The sequence below is a fragment of the Danio rerio genome, chromosome 25 (genome assembly GCF_052040795.2).
Source record: "Danio rerio strain M-AB ecotype USA chromosome 25, GRCz13ab, whole genome shotgun sequence".
NCBI lineage: Eukaryota > Metazoa > Chordata > Actinopteri > Cypriniformes > Danionidae > Danio > Danio rerio.
Window position 1 is genome coordinate 27,632,312 of NC_141045.1, and position 9,542 is coordinate 27,641,853.

The 9,542-nt window shown below is 36.8% G+C and overlaps 1 long non-coding RNA gene across 1 annotated transcript; it reads right to left on the minus strand.

Annotated features, from left to right (window-relative positions):
- Nucleotides 1–387: 387 nt before the first annotated feature.
- LOC147837844 (uncharacterized) lies at nucleotides 388–4,360 on the minus strand. Its single transcript, XR_015526558.1, has 6 exons — nucleotides 4,305–4,360; nucleotides 2,951–3,056; nucleotides 2,758–2,828; nucleotides 1,513–1,697; nucleotides 1,147–1,350; nucleotides 388–743 (listed from the first exon to the last, which is right to left on the minus strand). It is a non-coding gene; the product is annotated as an uncharacterized LOC147837844 (long non-coding RNA).
- Between the last annotated feature and the right edge of the window lie 5,182 nt (nucleotides 4,361–9,542).

The window sequence follows — 9,542 nt, forward strand, 5'->3', positions numbered from 1 at the left end:
GCCGAAGACTTACCCCTCGGCCCAACTTCGGCTGCCGGACTCGGGCCGGATGCCTGTGGACTCACTGCCCGATTCCGGCCCGAATCAAGCGGGCCAGATGCGGCGGCCGTAAGCGAGCCGACGCTGCGCATCCGCGCCGGAATCGGCGGGAGGGTAATGTGCGCTGCGGCCCGGAGCTGGCGCGACTCCGTATTTATACACCTTATAAAACCTTTTGGTATTACATTGGTACTTAATATATGGTATTACAACCATTTGAATTTATACAACAGCAAACACAGGCTATAATGTAAACACAAAGTGTAAGCACTGTGTTTAACCTTTGAATAAAGTGCAAACTGCATACACATTCTGTAACGAAAATAATCAGACAAATGACAAAATAAATAAATGTTAAACGTTTATTAATTGCAAGAAAAAAATAGTACTAAAATTTTATAAATAATTTTGTAGTGCACAAGAATATCAATATAAAAACAACAATAAAACAACACATTAAAGACACACAGAAAGATTTAAACAAAAAATCTAAAAATTACACACAAACACAGATGTTTTTAAAACAACCCTGTTTTCCCAATAGACTTAAATTAAAAATTTGATCAAACAGCTAAATTTTATATAAACCTAAATATAGAAACCAATTTAAGATATAGCAAGAAACATCTTAAAAATACCAATGACAATCCGTAAAATATCCAAGTCAAACTTGTAAAAAGTACTGCAGAATTCTGAAGAAACATCTTGAAACATTTTTTAATAAAACAATTATAATAAATAATAATAATAATAAACAAACAAACAAATATATATATATATATATATATATATATATATATATATATAAATAATTGCAGAAGTATAAAGTCAAACTTATTTTTAAATAAACTTGAACAAAATCAATTGCACAAACAGCAAGACATGAGTGAGATGATTATACATTTCATATATATACACGTCTTGTGCAAGTTTATATTTATAATTTTATTTGTATTACGTTTATTAAAAATGTATCAAGATGTTTCTTCAGAATTTGGCGCACACACATACATACATAACCACATATCATACATATATACACACACACACATACACACATATATATACATATACATATATATATATATAAATGCAAATGAAAGAAACAAATTGTTCAAGTATCAGGGAACATCCTAATACACTTAAAATGTTGTTTAAAAAATAAAACAAAATAGTGATATAGACATTTGACACATTAGCTTTCTCTTCTTTCTTCCTCCATCCCTGTCAGGGGCAAGTTGTAGCTACCTTGTAATGCATTTTTCCACTTCTTTATCAGTGGCGTGGTATGGACATTTGTCCTCACTCCATCTGTGATTAAAAGATAAACAGATAATTAGTAGTGAACAAGTACTAATGTAAAAAAAAAGAAAAAATTAGGAAAAAAGTAGGCTACCTACGAAGCAAAAAAAACAATAAAAAAAAAACAAATAAACTTAAAACACTTTGAAATTAGCAAGAGCTTGAACTTACCAGTTTCTTCATTTGTTCAGGCTGCTCCTTTAGTTGATTTTCAAGCTTTTCCAAATCAAATTGGCCAAAGGAAGGTCAAATGTGTTTACATCTGGAATTTCATCACGTCTGTTTTGGTTTTGTGAGAATCAGGCCCAGCTGCTGCTTTATGACGTTGCATGATTTTAAAACTTCAGTCAGTCGTGCTAAAAAAAGAAAAATAACAGATTAGTATAAATCAACCTGTAGCTTATTCTCATACAACTTCTGTAAATACAACAGTGGATTAGACACTGCTGATATTCTCTACTTGATCTTTACTTTCTAGCTGCATTAAACCTTAACAAATTTAGTGATATCTTCAATTCTTACAAAGACATCACGAGATGCAATAAGCTATGTCTTGATCTCAAACTGCACTAGAACAAAGACTGTAAATGTTCATAGGTGTACTGCAGGAGTGTCCAAACTTTTTGGGCCGAGGGCCAGATGGGCCCCCTAAATTATTAGCCACCGTTTATTTTTTCCCCAATTTCTGTTTAACGGAGAGTTAAACATTTTTTTCCACACATTTCTAAACATATTAGTTTTAGTAACTCATTTCTAATAACTGATTTATTTTATCTTTGCCATGATGACAGTAAATAATATTTGACTAGATATTTTTAAGACACTTCTATACAGCTTAAAGTGACATTTAAAGGCTTAACTAGGTTAATCATGTTAACTAGTCAAGGTAATTAGGCAAGTTATTTTATAACAATGGTTTGTTCTGAAGACTTAAGGGTCTAATAATTTTGACCTTAAAATGGTTCATAAAAAATTTTAAACCGCATTTTATTCTAGCCGAAATAAAACATAAGTCTTTCTCCAACATCATTTGGGAAATATTTAAAAAAGAAGAAATAAATCAATGAGGGGCTAATAATTCAGACTTCAACTGTGTGTAGACAGACAGACAGACAGACAGACAGACAGACAGACAGATAGATAGATAGATAGATAATAACAAGAACTGCTGCTTAATTGAATGCATGTAATAGCGACACCCGGTGGTTATTTATTGAATTCAGTTCATTTTTGTATAGCGGGCCAGATTCTATTGATATTTATAAAAAGCCTGGCCCGCAGGCCGTAGTTTGGACACGCCTGGTGTACTGGAATGTACAGTATCTGTGCATGTTGATGGTGGTCTTAAGATTTCTGCCATAGTCATTGATGGTGATGGTACTTGTGGTGCTGCATTGATTTCTAAAATCTTCATACCTGCCTTTTATCCAGCCTCTTTGTTTCAAGTAATTTTTCTTCATCACGGTATAGATGCGTCTATACTGTCCCTTGATCAAATACATTTACAAAACAAAACATCACTTTAGTATAGTGCCAGGGCAAAACTCACAGGTTGTAATAGATCAATGACAATGTTGACAGTATGTGTTTAAAATAATTGCAAACAAACCTGTTCTGTCTTGAGATGTATGACAGGCAATCATCGTCCTCATCTGTCTACCAGTCAGAAATCACAGTTGCGTGTGGATGTTTGAGTCGAGCTTCCTCATATGCATCTATAATAAAACATCACATTGTTGTTAACCTCCCGTAAAGAAAAGTTCAAATCCTGAAATACTATCAAAGTTAATTAATGCATATAATACCTATAGTGTAAATAATCAGTACACAGAAGGTTGCACAAGATTTATTCGGAGATTCATGCAGAGTGACAGCCTTATGAATCTGAGACATAGATTTGTAAGATGGTCAAGCACATGCATTATTCTGTACCCATGAAGATTAACCAACCATTGTGAAAAATGGTTGATGATGACAGCCAATAACAATAAACCATTTCAGCTGTTTGTGAAGCAATTAGTAATGTAATGTCTGAAAAGCTCAATCTATGTTGAAAATGTATCAGCAGTTTACAGCTTATAATGGACTTTTAGCACACAACTATAACATGCCTATTCACGTTCAAAAGAGTGTGCCATTGACTTCTTTGGTCGTGATGTACTGCAAAATGATCTCACTAACCTTTGTTAAACAAGAACAATAAGACTTAACCAACAAATATTGTTACCCATTCATTTAAATCAGAATTTATCACTGTCAATAACATAAAAAACAAACAAAAAAAACATCAAAATCTGCTTTAAGACGTTCAGTTTTACATTAACTGACCATTACAGCTTGAACAAAAGATATAATTGATTCACATAGGCTAACACATATGAATTAAAGTGCATAGTAATATATTTCTCTTGGATAATTTAAAGAGAATAGTAAACAGTCGAGTTTCGATCACTTTTCGTGACTAACTGCATAAACAAGATAAACAATAATATTTTATTAATCCAAAACGATTAGTTTTTATTTACACAATCACAGAATTAATACTGTTGGATAAGTATACGCCTGTACAATGATTTTTTCAACTTCCACGGTACTTTATAATGTTAAATCAGGATAAAAACACGTTTTGCCAAGTTAGTTAATGGATTCGTCTACAGAAACTTTCTTTAACGCAAAGTTAGCATACACACAAATTCGTTTCATGTTTCTTTAAAATAATTAAAATAGTTTTCAGTTACTACACACGTTACAATCTAACATTGTGTTAAAGGAAAATGAACTTTCAGACGTGTTTGTAACTGTTAGCGTTAGCATACATTGGCTCCACTCGTGTTTCTTAAAGCAAGTTACATTTCGTATCAAACTGTTTTAAATTACTAAACGCTGTTACAACCAAACACCGTGGAAATGTTTTAAGCTCTAAATTCGCTAATTATACAGTACACAAGCAGTAAAAAGCTTACCTTTCTGACCGGAATCCATGTGAAGTCTTTAAAAAAAACAAACTTTTTCTTCTTGTGATCTTCGTGCCATGGTGGTTGACAACCAGCTTTTTGGAGCATTACCGCCACCGTCTGGATTGGAGTGTTGATCATGAGTTTAGTCACGCATGTGTTTATTATGAAACCAACTTCTGCTTTAAAACAAAAACAGTCAGCACAGGAGCGTGCTATCTCAAAAATAAGCGAATTTTACATAGTTTTTCTCTAGATGACATGTATAATCTATTTATAAATAATATTGTTTTGTTTGCGTCTAAACATTGCGACCATCCACACTAAATATTCTTTTTTTTTTTTTTTTTGCTATCGTACCATGAATATTTTCTCAAATTATCATTAAACGTGGAGCTAACAGATTACTAGATAAAATAAGAACTTAATCGGTTGCCATCAGCCTTAATCGGTTGCCATATGGTTGACCGGAATCGGGCCAGTGCTTTACAGCCGCATCACAACCGCATGTGCGCGAGCGAGCTGCGGGCCGCACTCGGCCCGGATAACACTCGCCGATGCCGAGTCGGAGCCGGAGGCGCCGGAGGGCAGCCGAGCTCGGGCCGATTACTGCCTGCTATCTGGGTCAGTCAGAGACATAGATTTTCACTTGCAACTTTCTTAAACATATTTAACAGTCCATGAAATGTTGTCTAAAACAAAAAGAAAATGCTTTTTAGTGGCTGGATCTGGTTTTATCACATTCTGAATTGAACGTTGAAAATGAGCTTTTCACAGCCAGCAGAGGTCAAAATAAGCAGTAATGCAAACTCAGTCATAGACATAGATTTTCACTTGCAACTTGCTTTAACATGTTTAACAGTGCATGAAATGTTGTCTAAAACAAAAAGAATGATGCGTTTTAGTGGCTGGATCTGGTTTTATCACATTCTGAATTGAACGTTGAAAATGAGCTTTTCACAGTCAGCAGAGGTCAAAATAAGCAGTAATGCAAACTCAGTCAGAGACAGATTTTCACTTGCAACTTGCTTTAACATGTTTAACAGTGCATGAAATGTTGTCTAAAACAAAAAGAATGAATCATTTTAGTAGCTGGATCTGGTTTTATCACATGCTGTATTGGACGTTGAAAATGAGCTTTACTTAGCCAGCAGAGATCAAAATAAGCGGTAATGCAAACTCAGTCAGAGACATAGATTTTCACTTGCAACTTGCTTAAACATATTTAACAGTGCATGAAATGTTGTCTAAAACAAAAAAAAAATACTTTTTAGTGGCTGGATCTGTTTTTATCACTTTCTGAATTGAACGTTGAAAATGAGCTTTTCTCAGCCAGCAGAGGTCAAAATAAGCAGAAAAGCAAACTCAGTCAGAGACATAGATTTTCACTTGCAACTTGCTTTAACATGTTTAACAGTGCATGTGTTACACTTTCAAGAAGGAGACAAAGTCCGTTCTTGTAGCAACACATTTATTTCTGTTAAAACACAGAGGAAAACATCGTTCGATTAAGGAGCACGCTAGATGTGTCTGCAATGCAGCTAACCATACACTGACTACTGCTTTTTATGATGTGGGCACCTAAGAGTTATAAACAATAACCTGTCCTATAGTGCAATTGTTTAGTAAATACATGACACTGACATATTATTATTATTTAAATCACACTCAAAAAGGTTCCAAATCGAATCACAATTAATATCACAAAATAGACCTACATGTGTATTGTGATCACTTTCTTACAGCATAAAATAAGACATTAACAAATTAAACACATTTGTGCATCACAACCTCCTTTAACTTGTATACAAATGAATAAAACAATACCTATAAACAACCACAAAATAACTATTTGTCACATTTCTCCATAACTCTCATACGTAACTGTTTAATGCTGTATCAATGCACTTTTTAACCTCTATGAAATGTAATTTTTCTTAATGAACTATATTTTAACTGAATTTTAATGTCTTAATGTAAAATCTCACAAAATCAATATAAATGAAAACCCTTTACTGCTAAATCTAACTGAAATTGTTCTTAACCGTATTTTCTGAATGTCTATTTCAATGTAATGGCTAACAGTTAATGCTAAACAAGGTCTAATAATGCTATTTTATGATCACACACATGTTTAAACTTACTGCACATCACCATACACAACCCTCTTAATAAAGATCACAAAAAGTTTAAACATGGTGTCTCATAGTATCAGTTAATCGCATGTTTACATTAGTTTCTCACTGCTCACATTGAAATCTATTAGTTTTTAACACTTCCGCCATTTTGGCACCATTAAATCACGGTCAAACTCAACTAATCTAATATCTTAGGACATAAATGCATCTCCATATGAACAATATATGTTTCAGTGTACCATTACAGTAAATAATATTATCTTACCTGTTAAAACACAGAGGAAAACATCGTTTGATTAAGGAGCACGCTAGATGTGTCTGCAATGCAGCTAACCATACACTGACTACTGCTTCCTCGTGATTCAGCTACCGACACATAGGAAGGAACGTGGGTGCCCTCTCCTGGTGAACCCGAGTTTTACAGGGATAAATATCACACTATACTTCTGTAATACACATGCATTGTTATAGAAGACTACATTATTCCTGGATTAGATGAAATTAAATAGTTAAACAAAAAAAAGATGGGGGGTGACAGTTTCTATTACAGTTTCTTTTACTTAGGGCTACACTCTCCCCCACAACATTAAATGTCTCCTGACATTTCTTAGAACCATCAAAGCATCTCTTAAAACACCTCAGCCATCCAAGGCCTCCAGTAACCCCTAGTTTGCTCTACCTTAGACTCAGTTACCTGGCATTTTCGTGGAATCACAGATGGTTGACCCAGTGTATCATAACTCAGTACCACAGGCTGATGTCTCAGTCTCTGTGGGCGTTGCTTTACTGTCTGTTGCACTATTGGTGTCGAAGCTAAAAAGTCTGCCCCCGATTCATTGTGCTCAGGCCTGGCAAAACTTAAATCAGGTCTCTGAGTTTGTAGTGGCACATCCTCTTCGTTTTGTAGTGGCAAATCCTCTTCATAGTGCTGAGGATTCTGCCGCTGTGACTGGAAAGGTTTTGCAAGAGGATTCAGAAAACCCTTATTCTGTCGTGTTTGTCTGAGATGCCAACGATAGGTGCCATATTCATCGTCGGAGGTGTCACTCTGTTCTGGTCGTTGCCGTTGACCTCTGATTCTTTCCTTTGCTGAATTCAGGCTGTGTTTCTGTGGCAGGAGTCTCTCTACTGAAGGCTGGTCAGGAGGTAAGTAGTCACAGGGCAGCAGGAGGTTTCTATGAACAACTTTATCACGTCCTTTCCCATTCTCTGGACTGATCACATAAACAGGGCTGTCTGCTGCTTTTCTCTCCTTCACCTTATACACCTGGGGCCTCATGTACGAAGACTTGCGTGGAAATCTTACTAAAACATTGCGTACGCACAAAGCTGTAAATGTGCGTACGCAGAAAAAAATTCAGATGTATGAAACACTGCGTACGCCGAGTCTCACGCATATTCTTTTGTACATCCGAATGAACGTGAAACTGAGCGCAACATGCACGAGCACAAAACCCCTCCCTGCCTCCTCCCCCGTATGAATATGCTAATGACTATGCTAATGGCAAAACCCAACGAAAAAGCAATGGCAAAAGCAAGCAAAAAGAGAAACTTTGAATAGAATGTGAAATGGAGGTGCTGCTTTCGGAGGTAGATCGGAGAAAAGCGGTGTTATTTGCAAGTTTGTTTTTCGGAATTAACAACAAAAGAAAAAAAAAATAGAGTGGGAGAGTGCTGATGCGGTTGACACAGTTGGGTCTGAACATCGCACTGAGTGCATTTAAAAAAACATAGTCTGGTTTATATCTGTAAACTGTTGCAGCACTCTGAACAGTCTCAGTGGCGCGCTCGTAAGACGCATGTGATCATGTTTTGACACGTTCGAGCATGAACTCGGCTCGAATCCAGCATCTGATGAACTCTATCTTATTTTTTCCCCCCGGCTACATATCATATTTTGCCTACTATTTATCACGAGAAAGACTAGTAGGAATCATTAATAAGTTTGTACATCATATTTTATTTGCACATTTATTGAATGGAAATGTTTCTGATTCACGCTTGCAAATTCATCTTCAGATAGTGTCTTTATAGCAATGTGCGTGCAGTAGATCGCTCAGATTACATTGGGAAAACAGGCGACCGCTGCAAATTGTGCTTTAATGTTTAGCTGGTCAACTGTATGGTATGGAAATCTTACATACCTACTAGATGAACCCGTCTCATACAGCTGCCATTGCAAGGCTCAGACACTTTGTAGAGAAGAATTTAACACAACTGCCTCTAGGAGTCGCCAATGGAAATAAAACAGACACGCACAAAAAATGTGCGTACGCCTGCCAAAAAGCTGCCGTGAACCTGCGCACATTCCCACGTTCAGTTCATTGTTAGTAAATCCAAACGTGAGCGATTCTGAGCGTGAAACCTTGCGTACGCAATGTTTTTGTGCGTACGCAGCGTTGATACATGAGGCCCCTGGTCTTCCCAGTAGGTCCTTATCTTACCAGGGCCTCCTCTGGGTGTGAGGTTCTTGAGGAGAACTCTGTCCCCTGGGTGAAGGTCTTGTCCCTGAACTTTTCTGTCATAGAGAACTTTTCCACGAGCCGCTCCCTTATTGGCTGTTTTGGCTGCAATCTGATATGCTTCTTGCATCCTCTTTTTCCAGTGACCCACATAGCCATCATACGTATCCTGAGACTCATCTTTACCAAGATTGAACAACAAGTCAATAGGTAAGCGAGGAGAACGTCCAAAGATTAGGTAATAAGGCGCATAACCTGTTGCCTCATTCTTTGTGCAGTTGTACGCGTGGATAACTTTAGCAAGCGACTCTTTCCAGTCCTCTTTCTCTTTTTCCTCTAGGGTACGCAGCATTGATAACAGGGTGCGGTTAAACCTTTCCACCTGCCCGTTACCCTGGGGATGGTATGGTGTCGTGTGCGAGCCCTGGATGCCAGAGAGTTTCTTCAAGCGGGCCATCAGCTGATTTTCAAACTCTTTGCCCATATCGTGATGTAATCTGCTTGGGAAACCGAACTTGAGTGCAAAGTCATTAAAGATCTTATCGGCTACTGTTTTGGCAGCTTTATTTCTCGTAGCATAGGCCTGTGCGAACCTTGTAAAGTGGTCCATGACCACCAATATATATTCGTAGCCATGCTTGCATTTA